Consider the following 19813-nt stretch of genomic DNA (forward strand, 5'->3'; position numbering starts at 1 on the left):
CAATTGTGGTTCCTAGCAATAGCACCATGCTGGTTTGAACACTCCAAGGATATACAAAAATTTCAAAAGTCTCAAATGCTATAACATTTGACTTAAAGAAGAAGAAAATGTGCGAAGATGCCTTCTCCATAGGTTGGTTCTTGGAGAAAAGCTAAGATGTGCAATCACTAAGATTGCAAAAGCTGGCTCCCGTGGTACAGGTAGGACAGCAACGCTGAGTACCATACCAGGCTAGTTTCAAGACCATTGATTCTGTAATGTCATGAGCCAGTATTACAGAGTACAACAAGATGCTAACTTTAGCCTGGAGGTTATAAACCCTTGGAGGTTATAAACAATATGACAGGGAGCACATACTGCAAGTAAGCTGTTACATAAAACAACCCTGGGAGCAAATGCAACAACTCTGAGAGCTGAAGCAGTCAATATTGTGATCAGATATTAAACTAATACAATGAATGCTTGTAATAAATTTGTTCTAATGTGTTCTGGTCAGGTCTGCCATTATCTCAGTGCTTTGTGCCCCTCATTGGGTACAAAAAAGGACTGTGTTTGTTTAACCCCAGCCAAAAACTAAATACCTTGAAGTCAGTCAGTCAGTCAGTCAGTCAGTCAGTCACTCACTCACTCACTCACTCACTCACTCATGCACTCACTCACTCCTGTGCCTCCCCTCTGGTGGGTTAGGGAGAATTAGTAAAAGGTAAAATATTTGGTTTGAAATAAGAACAGTTTAGTAATTGAAAAGAAGTAAAATATAGTGATACTGGTACTAGTACTATTACTAATAATAATAACATTGAAAAGGAAAAAGAGAGAGAGAGAGATAATATCTTAGAGGAAAAAGCAATGCGCAATACAAATCTTCACCGGTCACTGACCGATGCCCAGCCTCTCCTTAAGCAGACATCACTTCCTTACAGCCAACTCCCTCTGGTTCATAATACTGAACATGTCATTCTATCTTTGGTCAGTTCAGGTCAGCTGTCCTGGCTGTTCTCCCTCCCAGTTTCTCATGCACCTACTTGCTGGCAGAGCATGGGCAAACTGAGCAGTCCTTGATTTAGGGTAAGCAGTACTTAGCAACAACCAAAACATCAGTGTGTTACCAACATTATTCTCATACTGAATCCAAATCACAGCACTGTACCAGCCACCAGGAAAAAAAAAAAAAAAAAAAAGGCAGCAAGGCTGTATGATGGTGTCTACTGATAAGAGATTTTTTTTCTCATGAATCAGAGAAGAAAGCAACTGAGATGAGTTAAAGATGAGTATCACTGTCTCCAGTGCATTTACTAGGAATAAAACAATGGGTGAAATTCTGCATCAATCAATGCAAAGTACCATGTATGGGAAAACAGGAAACTCTTAATGGTATACAAATACAATTACAGGTTTTAATTTAGCCATTATCTCTCAGGAAGCAGCTTAGAGCATTTGGGGCAGTTCCATGTAAACATAATATCAATATTTAACATTAGTAAAAAAGTCTAATAAAATGCCAAGAAGTTTTAGGGGACAAATCAAGTACAGAGCAGGAAATACCATGCTGCTACTATATAGAAATTTTGTGCATCTGAAAAAAATCAGAAAAATATATCTTCTTTTCAGAGGGATATTGCAGAATATTGAAGAGATACAGCAAAAGGTGGTGTAGCTGTTCAGTGTTGCAGAAGACCTCCTTGAGGAAGAAAAGATAAATAGATGAGGATTCCTTGAGCCTTGAAAGTAAATGACTGCTGAATAAAAAAGGTATATGAAGGACGAGAAAGATTAAGATGTAATGAATAGGTTTCATGAGGATACTATTTGGGAGACACCTTGTGAAATTTAAAAGTAATAGAAAACCAAGTCCTTGTTCCCCAGAACATAATGAAAGTGTAGGCTACTAGGGTCATTGACTGTCATGACTGTAAAAGCCGGGAAATACCAAAGCAAAAAAAAGCAGCACCATGTTTTTTCCACACATTGAAACATCTGATCATGTGTCGATATGAACTATTTATATGAAAGCATAATTTATATGAATGCATTGCCCAAACATCAACATAACTCAAACCCTGAAGTACAGCACTGTTTGGAAGTAAAGGAAAAGAAGTCAGATTTTTTGTATCCGTCTCATAACTTATTTTAGATTCCAAAGGGCAAACTCCTGTTTATGCAGGACTCCAGGAAAAGCCTCTTTTAACAAGAAAAGGCTTGTCTTATCAGCTAAATTGACAATAATGGCTGTCCCCAAGAGCCAGATTATTTTCCCATCACCTAGTCTGTTGTTCTTCTGTAATTTGTCTTGCAACAAGATGTTCAGATAACACAGGGGTTGCACCACACTCATTCAGTCTTCTGTTCTTCGTTGCAAATGGATTTGCATTGTATCTAGCACAAGGACATCATCAATCAAGTTGATTTTTGTTCTGAATATCTGGAATAGCTGCCTTTCTTTGTACCAATTAGATGTCCCTGAATTTTGTTGCTATTGCAGTTGACATGAGGGGATAAAGAAAAAAAAATTATGATCATGATCAGGTGAGAAGGAGCCTGGCAACCAGACTGACTTGTGCTTTACATTTGGGGTGAATATTTACTATTTTACAGTGCTCCCCCAACTTTCGTGTCATGATGCAGCAGTGGCAAGGCGAGATGCATCTGATTTGTACTCTTTCTGAATTTTATATCAGTAATAGATGCAGTTTTTTTGAAGTCTCTGCTAAGATTAAGGAATGTATTTGAAGGAATACTGCTCATTTTATCTACTCTTATAAGAAAGATAGAGATGGAGAAAGGATGTCTTCTTATTTAGCTGTATTGTGGGATGGGAAGATCCTCATCTGATGAAAGAAATAATCATGACGTCAGTTGACCTTCTTAGAAAAATTATATTGAACAGAATTTAAACCAGCTTAACCTCTTGTCTTCTAATCATTTGTCACATTAAAAGAAAAACTCCTAGGAACAGGATCAGAAAATAGCTTGGAACTAGTAGCAAAGACTGCAAATTATCGTGCTTGGAGTAACCTCTTTCTTTGCTGAGTCAGAAAGAAGTGGGTAATACAGAACTACTGCTCCTGGGATGTTTGTATCATGTGCAATACAACAGCATGGGCCACAACAAATATCCTCACCGTTCAGGTGAGGTGTGGAGACACTGACAGAGCCTATTTCCTCCTAATGTGTAGTCAGGGTGAGCCTGCAGAGTGTGTTGGAATTTTCAGCCTAGAAGCACTGGTCTCATTTTAGGCAGCTCACTACACACATATACAGAGAGTTGTTGATGTAAGTTTTAAATTCATAAAGCACAAATGTAGCTGAGAGTCTGAAATTATAGACAAGTTGCCTAGAGATGCTCAGGTCTGCAGCGAGATGCTGTTAACAAAACCTTGTGCTGATGCAATTTTGCTGCACACATCCTTTCCAGTCTCCTAATCCACTCTTTTCCTCATCCTCTTTGGTGTTACAAATTTCATCCTTCATACATTTGTTGCGCTTTTTTTTCTGAAAAAGCAGAAGTTTCTGCTGTTTTAACAGACACTAGGTAAATCTCCAGTAAAAGAGATCGCCTCAAAGAGAAGTGAAACAGCGCTATTAGCCTCCATTGTGCACACAAAGCAAGAGGAGATGGAGAGTTGCAGTGACCCTGTCCTGGGCAGGCTGCAAGCTTCAGAGTACCCAAATTTTGATAATTGCCTTGTCCCCAGAGAAACAGCAAGTTTTGGGACAATCTGAACCACTGTGTGGATGTTCAAGACCTTAGGTTTTTGACTTTTAAACTGACATCATCTTAGTCATAGCTGAGCAGGCACACTACTATAATTCTTCTGAAAATAAAGTGCAGCTAGAGAGTACTGAGAGGCTTGAGCGGCTTGACAATCAGCTAAGAGTAAAGGCTCATTGATGATTAATTCTTTGGGTTTCTCAGTGTCTGTTGCTGCAGTGTTGTCTGAGGGTCTAAGGCCCAAGAGCCCTCCAGGAGCTATTGGAAAGTGAGAAAATTCACTCATCTTCTTGGGAGAAAGGACGAATCTCAGGATCCACCACTAAGGGTTGGCAGAGAAGACTACCATTACATGAAGACCATTAAGAGGTAATGGTGAAGGCCAGGGAAAGAGATGGAAACTAGTCTCAGCTGGACTGGGTGAAACTGGACTGAAGATGAAGAGGATTATTCTCAGCAGCAGTGTACAAACCCTGGTGGGAGGGCCTACAGTAGAGGCATGCAAAAGCAGAGACTTAAGTGCAATGCACTGGTGGCACCAACCTTTGACAATTTGCCCGTTGAGGAAGTTCTGACACTGCCTGCTCAGAGTTGAGAGATACCAGGACAGTGAAACCCATTCTAGGAGAAAAACACCTCTAACTGACTTTGAATGTCTTTTTGACCAATTGTCTATGGTTGAACGGTGCTTCAGAATGATAGGGTGGAGATAAGATAAGGCAGTGTGGTTGAGGAACATAAGGGACAGAAAATGGCTGCAGTAAATTTGTACAAATGTCTGTTGTCTGTTTTTATTAGATGTGCAGTATTTTCATCAGTGTAAAAGCCCCAAATCTTAGCACAAAATACATTTGTAGGCAGTTTGAAGCTGGATAGTCTTACTAGATACAAATTCTTTCTTGGTGGGCCTCATTTCCTGGTATCTCAATAACTAATTCTTTCTTGGTGGGCCTCATTTCCTGGTATCTCAATAACTAATTCTCAGAGTGAAAGACTTCCCTGGAATTTCTGGTCCACCTTCAGCAGTAGCAGCAAAACCCCTCCTCTCCATTTCAGATGCACAAAGTTTATCCAAGCTACACTATGATGGCCAGATTGAGGTTATGTATATATTGGCAATGTGTTCTTCCACATTCAAGAAAAAATTAGGCCTGCTTGGTTCCAAAGCCAATGCAGACTACTAGTATAGGATAAACTAGTAGGACCTGATGCAATATCTAAGCCGCTGTCTATCTCAGGAACAGCAAAAGTGGTTCAGTTCTTACTATACCAAGGAAAAACTACTGAGCACTACAGAAATAGCTGCCCTTATAATCTTATCTTGAATATTTGTATCCCCTTGTATCTCGTCTTCTACTGTCTTTTGTGTGTTTTTCAAAACTCAATAAAGTCTTTTACTTTTCTCTACCATTTGGATTCTTAGCTAACATTTTTTACTCATAGCAGTGTATTGTCTCTTCTGACAGGAGATATGAAAATTAAGGGGACATTCTGCTTTGGAGAAATAAGACCAAAAGAGTACTAAATAAAGAAAAACGTAATCATAAATATTTTATTAAGAGAAAGCAGAACACTTCAAGTGAAAACAGTCTGCCATAACCCAGTTACTTTTTAATTAGTATTATACTGGTCAGTAATATACTTAACTGGAAATATAAATTGAAAACTTACAGCATGTAAAATAACTGGTGTCAAAAAAAGAGTATCATCATTGGAGTAGGGTACAGGCCTGGAAAATAAAAGACTTCTGTTTTGTCCAGACAAATACGCTCTATGTGCAGAGTCAGCACAACTGCTCTGTTGTGTTTCATTTAACCTCCCCATAAAAGAGGAAATTGCAGGCACAACTTATTGCATGGTCAAGCTAATCTACTTAATATTGGTAAAACTGAGAGGGCAGAAGGCAATACCAAACTGTGGGTTATACATTATGTCAACTGATTCCGTACTGGTCCAATAAATCTGTCTTACTAAACGAATTTCTGTGCTTAAGCAATGTTGCTATTGGAAATTGGAAATTCTCCTTTGTATGGCAACCAAACCTTTGTATTGTGTCATTGCCAAGAAGAAATCAAATAGACAGCTATTGCAGAAAACGTACGTTTAAAAAATTGGATCAATGAACGCAACAGCTGTGTGCAAACAAGGAGTTGAAACAACTAAAAATATAACTTCTTTCAGTGAAGCATTTGGAGCTGCATAACCTTGAATCAAAATCTGTGCATAGCAACAGAAGTGAATTTGACAGTCAGCCGTATTTACATTTTGTGCTAATAGCTTTTTGAAATATAAATATCTTGCTTTTACCACTCATTGAGTGCAAAAGTAACTGGTATAAAAGCTGGGGGTTGATCCTCTTCACCCTTTGACAGAAAGGAAAGTGAGTGCTTGACGCCTAAGAAGTGCAGTCTTAGGAGCAGAAATAAGGTTTTACAGGAAGGAAAACAAAACAAAACAAAACAAAACAAACAAACAAACAAACAAAAAACACCAAAAAAAACCCCACAAAACAAAACAAAACAAAAAACCCACACCTGGATGAGAAAGAAAAGAGAGAAAAGAAAAGGAACAAACCCAGTTCTCCTTTTGTTGTACTGCACTTACTGGTACACTGTTTGACCCCGTTGGCAGGTTGGCTCCGCAAAGAGGATGAAGATAGATGTCCTCATTTCTGGAATGTCCTCTGTCACACTGTTTAAGCAGCTTTCAGCCACTGCACTGGTCCATGGTCACCTGCAGGTATGAGTATCACTCCCATTGTGTAAGTGAAAAGCAACTAAGAAAAGCAATTCATTGCTCTGAATTCACCTCACTGCTGTACTCACCCCAGGTGGAAAATTTTCAAGGGTGTGCAGTTAGGAGGATGCTGTATCAGAGCCCCGACTGGCATGAGAGAGCATTGCAGATGCAGGACAGCACACAGAAGCGTGAGAACCTGCAGAAACAAGTCCCTGCTCAGACCTTGGCTGACCCCATTTCCCCACCCCACCATCCGAGGTGCTTTGCAAGCTGAACTGCTCTGCTGCTGCTCTGTGAGCGAGGCGGGTGGAGAAAATCCATGTGAGCACAGAATGCAGTTGCTCACTCCTGCCCCACATATTCAGGCCCCACTGTTAACGTTCAGGTGTTGTGCATTTTCAGCCACCTCTCCAGTGGAAGCAGCCCACACCAAGCTTGCATGGACTGCACCAGGAAGCAGTGTGCCAATGCTGTGCTCAAGCCTGGAAAACCTCTCCCTCTATGGCAGTTCCAGCAGGACACTGATCTACCAAAATCAGTTTGATGGATGAAGAGCTCCTCCACCACCTCTACTACCGCCTTTTTTCATACTTTGACCGTATTTGTCAGACTTAATTCCCTTCTGGAGGGAAGGGTGCTGTGGCCATGACTAATGGCTGCTTCTCGCAGACACATTGGCTGACCTCACTCATCTCAGCCAGGCTGGGGAGACTCATCCCAATGGAAGGGCAGAGGCCACAGATTGCAGAGCTTCCTGGGATTTCACCATTAGTACTATGGTTTTCAGAGCTAAAACCTTGCAGCAATAAACTCAGCAAAGTATTGCCAATACCACCAGAGGAACACACACAGAGCAAACTCAGCAAATTGCATAGTGGATATGCAGGGCATGGAATCAGGTTTTCATTTATTTCTTTATTAGTACCCTAGCATCAAATCTTGTATCAAGAAAATACTTCGGGCACACAAGGGGTATTAGGATACCAAGAGTATCAGAGTACCAAGTCAGTGAAGCAGGCTAACTGTGATTTTGTTTCGTGTTCTACGGTTAGCATAAGTGAAATATTTAACCTTGAATTTTTCCTATTACTTGGGGGGAAAATTCCCAAGTAACTGTAAAGAGAAAGTCCATGTAAATCTCTTAGATTCCATACAGATTTTCTGGCTAAAAATAAAAAGATTTTTTTTTATTTTTTTCCTTAAGAAGATAGTGTTAAGAACAAACCTATCACCAAAAATACAAGCAGCAGACTGGGGATCTCCCAAGTCAGCATCATGTGTCTTCCAGGAGGGAGGAAAACTCCCTGTAAGGCAGACAGGGAGTTTGAATTATTAAAGTTGTAGGAATAATCTACTCAGACTGATCAGAGCAGGGCTCTCTTGAGAGCTGGTGGGGGTTTTCCATTGGCAGGGAGACGATGTTTTGTATGTGCGCTGCATTTAAAGCAGTTTATTTCCATATTGCTCTCTCAAGCAGAATTTCTATTGCCGCAAGTAGCTTCCAAAAAATCCTCCACCACTTCACCACCACATACACACACACGAAACACCCCTGTTGTTAGAGAGGATCAAAAATCAAATGAGAAACTGAGATTAAATTCTCTAGAAAATAAAAGGTCATTTCCTCATCACTGCCTGGTGTTTCCATGGGAAGGATTTTTGGGGAATTTTTTTTGCTGAAAATAGTTACACCTACAAGTACATAATGCAGCAAAATGAAAACCAGTGGGCACAGGGTTCCCAGGCTACCTCTTATCAGTTGTCTGTTTCTTGGTGATGCTGTTCACTGCAATATAAAACCTTGAACAGACCTAAAGCAGGGGAGTGGCAGAGGGAATCACCCAAGTGAGAGGCTCATGAATAAATGAGTACTTAGAAGATTATTTTGATTCCTCTGAAAAATTTTCAAGCTGAGTGGAAAGACTGGTTGTCAAGCAATGCATTAAAATATGAAGATAATTTATTATCCTAAATACTAAAGTATTTTCACTCTCCCACAGAAAATGTATCTTCTATTTGAAAAAATGTTTCCTGGCACCCCTGCAAAATATTTCTGGCTTCTTTCAAAATGCAATTCTGTCACTCACATTTATTATGACTTGCACCTCCTGAGGTACCATGAGAAGAAGTGCCAAACATGCTGCTGACATACATAAATAATCACTTTGTTGGAATCAGCCTCAAAGAGCCAGCATCAGAAAAAGCAATCTGATGTCCTGACACTCTCTTCTCACCCTGTCAGTTGCCTTGCTTCTAAGTCCTTCTCCACGAGGGGAACAGAGAATTGCTGGGGCCTGTGCTCTCACTTTGCAAATTTGCCTGTTGGTATCAAAAAGGGCTGGAAGTCCCAGTGAAGCTGAAAGCTTATGAAAGCTTATGTTTTGAATAGGTATTTATGTGTCACAAAAGTATCCACCTGCGTTGTGAAAATTTAAAAGTCTTGAATAGGTATTTATGTGTCACAAAAGTATCCACCTGCGTTGTGAAAATTTAAAAGTCTCCAGTTATTAAACATAAAAGGTTTTCAGGTTACAAGAATGCCGGTGGCCATAAGCCTACCATCCTCACTCTCAAACACCTCGCATAAAAATTCCCCTGTGAATTCCTGCAGCAGCCAGATCTTTACCTTCTCTTTCTCTCCAGCACATATCCCTGTCCTGGCCTTTTCCTTTTCCTGCCCTTTTCTGTCTATTTGCTTCCACAAAAAACTGACATTTGGGTCAGTCCTGCCAAGGTGGGGAAAGAGCATGTGCCGGTAACCTTAACATCTATGGAGTCTCGAAGAAATCACAAGCATGTTTCAGGAGCCACCTTTCAACTCCCATCCTGCTGCACTAGCTGTAGTTCCACAACTACAACAAGGCAAGCTCTGTTGTCTTTTTTTCCCTTCCTGTTCCCTTGAGAAGATGGTGAAAATGTGTCCCATATCTTGGTGCATACAAACAGAGGGAAACAAATCCTTAATTTTCTTTTATTTTCTACTCCTTATGGCAAAATTCACTAAAGTCTGTTGCAGGCACACAGCTTTGTGGATTCCTCGCTAGTGAGATTTGGACTGGGGAAATGGGGAAACACTCAGCTGGGAACCTTCAGATCACTAACAGTTAGCAGGGAAGTAAGGAAAGAAATTTATACTAACAAAATGAGAATGTCAAAAGCTGTCACCATCCATTGAATACTAAACAGACTAGCACTGCCTGGATATGTTCAATTACACTTCCATATTTTTACTGCTTGAGTCCAAATTTTACTTTTAAGTCACAAGGTTAAAGCATTGGACACAAAGGGAATGTGACTCAGCTTTGGTAATAACCGATGAACAGCAAGCAGAACCCACACCACAGATAGCTCACAACCCATTGAGATGGAGCTTTTGAGACTCCCAAAGTAAAACTCAGTAACAGTCACTAGATATTACAAAAGGAGATTGATTTTATTTGGTACCCATACCAAACAATAAAACGCAATTTCCTGCAATTGTTTATTTTTGTTGTTGGCAATATGTAAATTGAAGAACACAGAAATAATCAATGTTTCGAAAATTAACTGAAGCAAAACACAAACAAAATCTGCTAGTCTCATCTACAAGAGCCAAGAGGGAGAGATTAAGCAACACTACTAACTGAACTTTGCTAATTCATAAAAGTTGTTCTGGATTATTTAATCTACTTTGTAAAACAGTAAACTAATCCAGATCCTGGTCAATGTTTTTGTTTGCAAGCAGCACCTCTATACAAGACAGCATCTTGCAAGAGCTGCTTCGCTACAGTTTAGTCTGGAACAGACTCTGGCCAGCCTCATGGAGGTAAAGCACTAGATGGAAGGGATAGGGTGTACAGTCAGTACGGGTTTGATCACTACAGTATCACAGGCACCACCTCTAACTGCAAAACAGCACCTCCAGAGAAGCAATTCAGTGTGGAAAGAAGCCTCCCTAACATCAATGCCCTGTTAGTATCAGAAAGCAAAAGCTCTGCTATCTTATGTGGCACAGTTATGGAAGGCAGGGCAACAGCAATTTTTCCATTTGATAATAATATGCACAAAATACTTGAGTGCTTCTCTCTGTTCCAGACCTCCAATAAAATTTATTCTACAGTATGTAGAGATTTTGGACATTTTAGGGAAAAAGCCCCGCATTGCTCCAGATTTATTCACATTTTTCTCCACAACACTTGTTGCTATGCAGACAGGACATAGGTTTCCTGATGAAAAGGCCTTCACTGTCACCTACCTTAACTCTTGGCTGCTGGCCAGAGGGTAATGCAGGGCTTGCACTCACAGCTAAAGAAAACAAAGTTAGAAGTCTTTTTCCTCAATGAAATGAGGGTGAAAATGTGAGATGCACTCCATGATCTAACCAATACCACTTTCTCCTTGTAAAATGCTTTATTACCTTATGTTGTGGTTACAGGAGAAAGAGTACCAATATGGATGTAGCCAAAGTATGTATTCCACACCCATCTATATTATTACTGATGAACTGTTAATAGTGGGCCATTTGCAGCAGCTGTCCCATGCACATCCCACATATGAGCTGGATGTAGTGAGTGCTCTCTTTGTCTTCACATGATAAATACACACAGCCTAAGGGGAATCATCTCTGCCCATGGGCCACCAAGGTCTCCCCAAATATCCTATGACTCACAGGATTACATCATTCTGTTGTGAAAATGCCTGCCCTGGGGGAGGTACCGAACATTACTGCCTGTATATGATCTGGGACAGAAGACACCACCGCCACTGGACATCTGGAGGGGGACCAGACTTTCCACAGGACCACCTCTTTTGACAAGACTGCAATCATCTCTCAATGGCACTGCAACTACTTCGTAACTGGACTGAGACCGCCACCCTGACTAACAGGGGCCAGGTAGTACTCTGCAGTTTTAAGCCAGTTTTCTGTATTCATTGCATTTATTGTCATCTTTCTATTAAACTGTAACTTTGACTTAAAATCTCTTGCAAGGTATTTGTGTGAGGCTAACTTCTCCTGTTGGTTTACCTTCAAACCAGCACAGCTTATTAAAAAAGAAACAAAAACCCAAAAAAACCTAACTTACAAAACACTATCTTATTACAGCTGAGTGACCTTAATCCTTCTCCATTTATTTTTGCTATATATCCAGATGGCCATAATCCTTAAAACTCCCCTATTATTTACCTTGATTAACTGTGCAGAACACAGTAGACAACAGACAGTTTTTGATGTGCAGAACTCTTTATCTTTCTATCACGCATTCAAAGTTCTGAAGTATCAAAGGACAGAGAGGTACTACCATCTGATCACGATTACACAAAAAGGCATAAAATTAAGAGGTGTATCCGTCCTGAACCCAAAGTGCCCCTCTCAAATGCAAAATCTGCCTGCTGTAAACTGTAATACAAGGCTTCTGTTCCCTGTCAGTTTGTGCTACCCCCTTGTTGTATTTGTGGGTTTTGATAAGTTAAAGGACTTGATGCCAATTTCACTCTTCTGCTGCAGCCAGGGAGCTCTCCTGTAGGCACGGGTCTGCTTTATGCAGCCAGGTGTTCCAGAACCACCTGCACACACAGGCTCCCCACAGCTTTGGTGGGGTTGGGATTGGCATACCCAGAATGGCTTAAATACACTGACATCTCTAGGGCCCTTCATTAATGAAAATCTTCCAAATTAGAAAAACTGAGTAAAATAGCTGTTATCCTAATTCCAGTAACTGTTATCCTAATTCCACTATTCACACAGCAGGAGAAAAAGCACTTTGTGACTGATTTTTGGCGGTAATTTTACCCAGTATTGTCTGAAAATACTGAGGCAGAAGCAGTTGCCTGTGCACAACCCTGGCAACCGTGGCATTAGAGCTGATGGCTGTTTCCAGTTTCAGAAGTTAACTAAATGCCCAAAATCTCCTTTTACCCAAAAGTAGGATCAGTTAAACGTTGAAAGAATGGATGCCATTCTGAATGCGTCACCAACAGAGTTAACAGGCTTCAGCATTTTATTACTTTGCAATATAACCAAAAGAATATTGCTATTACTGAGATCTACCATGATTTCCTGCAAGGGAAGCAGAGCTACTTTACTGAGGGTACAAGCAGGAGCCTCAAAGTTTAAATTGTGGCTTTTTTCCTAATGCTTAACAATAAAAGAAAAAGTGTGGCATAATTAAATATATTAAATTTTGGCTTCCTGTCAAGAGTAAACAAAATTAACCTAAAAGATTATCATGATTACAGATGATGTGCATTTTTTCCAGATGTAGGGTCTGCAGAGTTCCTAAGTGACAGCATTAAAAATCTGTAAAACTCAAATGTTATTACAGAATTGAGACATTTACAATGGAAACACCATTTCCAAATATAAATATGAATCTTATTTTCTCACCCAAATCCTAATATTTAATGTGGAAAGCATAGCTGAAAACCTATTTTTTTTTTCCAGATAATATAACAGATTTTCTGTATGAATGAGGACATTTCAAAGGTTATTAGCTTTTCAAAGGACTAAATGCCAGCAGCCTATGGATTGAAAAATGTTTCATTGCAAAGGGAATGTGCTAGAATACACTGCTTCCCTTTCCGATTAAATATTTCTGCTTAAATGAAAAAATGTTCTTGATAACCACAGGCTCCTGCTAAATGCTCCTCTCAGCAACAATGCTAAGGACTCATCTGCTGGATCTGATAAACCCAGGTAAGCTGATGGACAAGCTTCCTCCTATCCTGTTGGATGCAGCTTTGCACTTGGCCCCAAAAAGAGACCATGAAATTAAAAATATGTGTAATAAACAGAGGCATCTTTATAGTAGTCTCCTAATTTAATTCCACAGCATCCTGTTGCTTGTCCAGCAGTTTCTCAAGATTTCAGTATTACAGAGTTGGAGTGGCTTTGCCTTTCTAACAGCACTCTTGTCTTCATGATATGATCAGTAATAGAATCCTAGTATTTTCCACTCCAGAAAAATCTTTCTTTTGCAATGTGATTAGACATGGCATAAAACAGACAAAAGCTTTTAGATGGGGCAGTAAGAGCTGTGGAACTGCTCACAGTGTACATGTTTTCTTCTGTGAAAAAGCAAGAAAGCAAGCTATCATAGTGTGCTTTGATTTTTACCTAAAAGCCACCTTCATATCAGGGTGTGTCATCAGTATCCACAGCAATGCTGGAATAGTCACAGTATTTCAAAGGGATGAATGTAGAACTTATCAATCAGATGAAAATTTGAAGTCACTAATGTCTCTCTCATTTTTTTCTGTTGCCAGTAATTAAGCAAGAAGCTCCTCTAAAAGGCCTGGCCTACAGCAGATAAAGTTAATGAACCCCCACAGGACTGATACAGCTTACACGGCAAGACTGCCTATGCTGACACAGCTTGTTACTGCTGCCACAACGGAAATAAACTGCATTGACTTCTTTGTCAGAATGAGTTGCATTGGCACCAGACATTTACTCTGCTGGTATTGTGGTGGTTTCAGGCAGATTTTGGGAGAAATCCTCCCACAGGGCCCCCCTCCCCTCCCCTCCCCCAACCGGTTCAGGAAAAGACTTCTCAGAGAGAAGTGGAAAAACCCTGTTTATTAAACAGGCAAAGCACTCCCAGCACAATACCCAATGACAAGAGCTTCGTGCCGCTTACGGAGGGATAACAAACTTGAAAAGTGAAAGTCTCCTCTTGAGGGTCATCACTGTGCTCCACCGCTCCGTCTCCGCTGACGTTGGGAGAAAAGGAGATGTGCAGGGCTGGTCTTGGTGGGGTGGGTCCCCTGTGCAGGCCCCTGGTGCTTCCCCCAGGTCCTTAGTCCAGAGGGGTTGGAATAGTTCCGAGGAGAGGGCAAAAAAGGAAAAAGGAAGGAAAAAAAGGGAAGAAAAGAAAAAGGAAAAAAAAAGTAAAAATCTTCAGCTATTCTACAGCGTCTAACTAAGCTAGCACTAAACTAACTAACTGCTGGGGACAAAAAAACAACAGAGCTTCTTTTGTCTTGCCGTGTTCCAACTCCCCCGCTTCAAGGTCACTCCGATGAGCAGAGTTTTCCTGGGGAAAAACAAACAGCGCTTGCCCTCCCCCCTGCACCCAACAGACGATTGGGGATACACAGTCACCCCAGGACAGGTATAAAAATGCCTTCTTTTATTTTTTACCCCACAAACCTCACAGACATCACTAGACACAGAAAAGATTTTTGCACCTACCTGTCCCAATGCCTTTCCCTCCCCCTCCTCTGTCAGCTGCATTTCATAACTGACTGGGTTGCTTTTGAGGTTGGTGGGCAGCCATAAGTTCTTTGGGTATTTGTTGTTCACTGCCCCTAAAAATGTTTCCTTAGAAAGAATTTTTTTAAAGGAAGAGCCAGGGGAGGAAAACTAAACTTTACTTTTTTAAAAAATTATTATTTTATTTTATTTTTATTTTATTTTAATTTTAATTTTTACTTTATGAGACCTCAGAAACTAGTTTTGGAACACAATTGAGAGGAATAGGAACTGGGTGGAAAATTTTGGTTTACCATTTCACACATGCACAATTCTCAAAAGACATGTAGGAACTCCTAAACAGGTTGCTGTGGACTCAGGAGACTATTTCTTTTCCCTTGTGCCTGCCCATCCAGTCCAAAACATTGTGCTCGTAGATTAAAATTCTTGGTAAGCCACAAGAGCAAGGATGACTAGCCAGAAGATTCTTGTATTATTTCATAGCTTCCAGTGTGTTTCTGCTCCTTCTTAATCTACACTAAGGAGATTGCAAAGATAAGTAACTTTGCAGGAGTAAGAATGGTAGGCACTCTAAAGGAAGTATTTGTATTTGCTGGAAAAGGAGAGTCATGCTACAGAAAAGCATATGCCAAGAGGAAGATAGGACTGAATTCTTATTTTAACATACAGGTGCCCTGTGTTCTTGCAAGTTTCATAACATAAATTGCAAGCAGCAACTGCCAGAGTGAAAAGAAGCAAATACATCTTTTCAATTTCTTAATACAGAGGTAACGTCCAAGATTTCTTTTATACTTTGGAAAGGCAGATTCTACCCTTCTGGTCAAAATTTTTGGAGATAACAAGAAATTGGGTATCTGGGGGAAAAAAATGAAGAGGTTTTAACATCTGTTTCAAAATTATGAAAATTATTTTGAAAGTTCCAGTACCCAGCAAACTATTGCCTGTGATATAAGCAACAATTATCCTGTTATTTAAGGGAGAATCATCCTGGTTTTAAGGAACACTTTTGTACCTCCTTATAGATTAAGAATACATAAAAAGCAAATACATTTATAAAAGCAGAAATGTCTCATAACTACACGTCGACCTCAGCACCTTATTTACTCCCATATATCGACTCCAGGTATATTTTTAAACTTCAGATTTGAAAATGCAATATCAGGTGCCACCAACCTTCCCAAGATCTTTACAGCAGTAGTGTTAACTGCCTGGTGATGGAAGATGTAATTATTCATGTCCAAGGCCACTACTCAAGTTAAGGTCCATAACAAATATTTTGTCAGTTTGAAAGAAATCAACCAGAAAAGAGGCACATTTTTACCCAGAGCTTACAAATTTTGCAAAACTGTAAAGAAAAAAACTACAATAACTAAAAAATTGTAATTTCTACATTTTCTAGTATTTTTCATCCTCTCTTCATTAATCTGTAGTTCCCACATTTTAAGCTTTTCTTTTGCAGGACATCACCACCTAGTGATCATGTGTGTTTACAGGAGCTTCCAGAAAGTCGATTAGAACCTGAAAATAGAAGGCTGATGGGAAGAAAAAAAGAACATTTTGGTGAGGAAAAATCCTTTTGATATTTACATTGGAAACAGTTTCTAAGGAAGATTAAATAGGACACTCTAAAGTAGTGTAGGAAGATTTTTAGAGGCTGACTAATTGATTAAGAATTAAGTAACAATATTATTTGGGTAAGAAAAGTTATCTTTTTAGCCCAAATTATCTAACCCCATATTTACCAGCATCTCATATGGTACAATGGATATGTTGCTTTGATTTTTTTTTTTTTGGGGGGGGTGGGTCTGAGCTACCTAAGAATCAAGATGGAGGTCTCATTATCTCATAGATAAGCTTCTCCGAAACAAATCACTTACTATTGGAATCGCTATTAAAGTGTTTCTTTCTGGGAGACCATACCACCACTCCAGTTATACTCTGTTCACCTTTGGAGTATTCTATAAGGCAGAAATACAAAATAAAGACAAACTCAGTATATATTTTCTAAATATTTAAAAACAACAAGAAAGAAAACATACCAAATTTCTGAAGATGTGTTCAGAGATTTGTAAAATTAAATGTCATTGCTCTGTTGAGCTAAATGTAAGTGAAAGATAGCACACATTTAAAAGCCAGCCACACTGAGATGTTCCCTATGATGCTTTTCCAAAGTGGACATACCTGGAGATTTCAGCTTGTTCAAACAATGAACACAGCTATAACTGACATTGAGGAGCCGCACAAATCTGTACCAAAAGAAGGAAAGTATTCAGGCAACGAAACAACCGTGCAATAAGTTTAAGCAAGGAAGAATCACCTCAAAAAAATAGTTCCTTGTCAAGAACTTAATTTCAGCATATTCATAAATGATTTGACTCTTTAAATGCTTGTTGAAGCATATTCTCCCGAATTCAACTGTTTAGAAGTACATAAAAGGATCATATTCACGCCTTTCCTGCCAAAAATGTTCAGTTCCAGGCCCCATTCTGAACTTTCAATTACATTTAATACAGATACAAGAGGGAATCTCAACCAACAGCTGTAGCAAGAAAAAAATTACTGAGTCCAAAACCTGTGCTGAGCAGGAGGTGATAAAAACTGCTCTAAAGGGAGAAGACGACACAGCATGCCCAGGCAAAAAAGGGCAGAGAGCAAAGGGCCAGTACTCCTGCGTAAGATGCGCCCAACCATTAAAAGGCAGAAGCCTTTACCTAGGAGCCAGGGGAGGACTCGCACAGCCAAAGTAAGCCCATGGCCTCAGCAGGGCTCAGGCTGCCCACAGCCAATGTCCCTCCCGCTTCAGGCGGGCACTGCGGGCTCTGAGCAGGCTGTGCTGCTGTCCCTGCATGGGAGGACGGCCTGAGGATTAGTGCCCCACTGCCAGCACCGGGCCGGGCCCCGGAGATACTGGCTGGCCCAGAGCCTGCTCAGCATCCCACGGGAGCAACACAGGTGGGCAGCCCCAGAAGAGAAGTCTCCAGTGTATGTATCTCAGACACCGACAGCCGCATGACTGTGGAGTCAGCCAAGGACTCCTGCTAAAAACATGCAGGAGCAGTTGGGAGAAACCCAGCACTGGTGGTAACAACCGGACATGGGAAAGAACAAGTTGTGACTGAAGAGGGGCCATGAGGAGGTAGGACGCCACTTCTCCGGGACAAATGTCCTTGTTCTGGTCCCTGGAGATCAACACAACCCAGTACAGCAAAAGGGCAGGAATGAAGCCCAGAAGTGAGCGTGAACTCTAGGGCAGAGTCACGACCACGCAAGAGCCTCTCACCCCTTCCGGACATGTCTAAAAGAACCATGCATGACAACTCATTGGCATAGGAAGCAAGAAACCTGTCTTTAGGCCAGGGAAACGCATTCCTTGAAAAAGACCCCCTGAATCCTGGGCAGTGTTCCCAGGACCACAGACATCCCATCATCTGCATCAATGATGGAACCACAACTGACAGCCCATCACCGGATGAACATTGGAACCAGGACTGACATTGCATCGTCTGCATCGATGCTTGAACCAAGAAGGACATCCCATCAGCTGGATCAATGGTGGAACCAGGAGTGACATCCTACCATGAGGAGTGATCCTGGAACCCAGACTGCTGGTCCCTTTTCCTCCCTTTTCCTTTCTGTCTCCCTCCCTCTCTTGAATTCACCTCTTCTTGACAGCCTTCTCTTTCACCGTGCCCATTTCTCCCAAACCCTCTGCCATGTATGTGTAGGCTAAGCTAAGGCATAACATAGCAATTTCCATTGTGCCAGGTGTGTAATTTAGTAGTCTCTCGTTCTCTCTTTTTCTTTCCTTTTTCCCAGTCTCTCTTGAAATCAGCTTTTCTCCTTTCCCTTTGACCTTAGCCCATTCCCCCAAACTCTCTGCCATACGTATTTAGGGTAGGCTAGGGCCTAACATAGCAATTTCCATGCCACGTGTGTAAGTTACTAATAAAACTTGGCGAGTTTTTGCAGACCCTGTGCCTTGCTGTTCCTTGTGATCATGAGCATTTATAAGTCTTGGATGCTTCCCTGCCTTTAAGAGGGGATTCACGACGGGGTGGTTTCACCATGGACACACCAACATAAGTCCTTTCTCAAGTTTTCCTCCTCTCATTTTCGGGAATCTCCTGAACCAGTCTTGCAGGAGAGGACCACAGAGATGCTAATGGAGGAGAACGCGATCCCCAGCTGTTGGGTCAGCCATGGTGGGCAGGACACAACCACAAGCTGTCGCAGCTTGGCGGCTGCACCGCACCGCACCTCATCCCGTGATGGAAACACCATGTACAGGAGCCGTATTCCCGTGCGAGTCTCCTCTCTGGTGTCCACCGGGATCCAGAGGCCCAGCCAGCAGCCAGCAGCCACACAGGGCCAGGCACACAGCCGGCCTGTGACAGCTCCCTCGGGCAAGCAGGACCCAGAGCTGCCATTGCCCCTCCTGGAGGAGAACATCAGCAGCATGCCTCCGCCAGGCCCTGGGAAGAGCGAGAAGGATCTGAGTGTCGTCTCCCAGACAGAGCCTTCTCACGTGCTGAGGACCAGCACACGGGTAAGCCGCCGTGCATCCCAGGATGAAGCGTAGAATAAGGACTTTAAAATTAGAAATTGTAAAGCCAGTATGTTTTATTTCCACACAGGGGGATATCTCCTCCAAATCGTGTGTACCTGTTCAATGCAAGGTCCAAGTTTAAATACACATTGATCCCACAAACCCAGACCTTCCCATCCACCCATTCCCCACCTTCTTTTGCTGTGTATTCTAATTAGCTGTCACGCCTCCCGGTGGTCGTGAGTTGGGGTCTTGGGAGGAAGGCAGACGTCTCCCTCAGGCTGATCTTCGCTTTTGGGCAGGCGCAGGGGGGGGTTGGCTATTTTTCAGGTCATTTTGTTCTTGTCAAAGGTGAGGAGCTTGATTTTGCTGGATTCAAGCCACAAAGTTCTGCTTTATTGATTTTTCACAAATACCTAGGTCCTGCTTTGCTGAGTTTCAACATTACACATCTTATCTATATGACTTCTACTTTGTAACTACCTAACAACCAAGCTTCACAGCCAATCTATGTGTTGTTCTCAGTACAAGCTGTTTCTTTACTTCTATAAAATTACCAAAAGGTGCTTCTAAAAACTTTTTATATTCACAAACATCCTCCATATCAAGGAGCTCCATCACATAT

At 41.3% G+C, this 19813-nt stretch overlaps 2 long non-coding RNA genes across 2 annotated transcripts; one reads left to right on the top strand and one right to left on the bottom strand.

Annotated features, from left to right (window-relative positions):
- Nucleotides 1-6335: 6335 nt before the first annotated feature.
- LOC120766009 (uncharacterized) lies at nt 6336-14283 on the bottom strand. The gene is made up of 3 exons (XR_005704551.2): nt 14068-14283; nt 6538-6647; nt 6336-6445 (listed from the first exon to the last, which is right to left on the bottom strand). It is a non-coding gene; the product is annotated as an uncharacterized LOC120766009 (long non-coding RNA).
- Nucleotides 11293-13817, top strand: LOC120766010 (uncharacterized). Its single transcript, XR_005704552.1, has 3 exons — nt 11293-11324; nt 13059-13124; nt 13694-13817. It is a non-coding gene; the product is annotated as an uncharacterized LOC120766010 (long non-coding RNA).
- Nucleotides 14284-19813: the final 5530 nt, after the last annotated feature.

Source organism: Hirundo rustica, chromosome Z (genome assembly GCF_015227805.2).
Source record: "Hirundo rustica isolate bHirRus1 chromosome Z, bHirRus1.pri.v3, whole genome shotgun sequence".
Taxonomy (NCBI): Eukaryota; Metazoa; Chordata; class Aves; order Passeriformes; family Hirundinidae; genus Hirundo; species Hirundo rustica.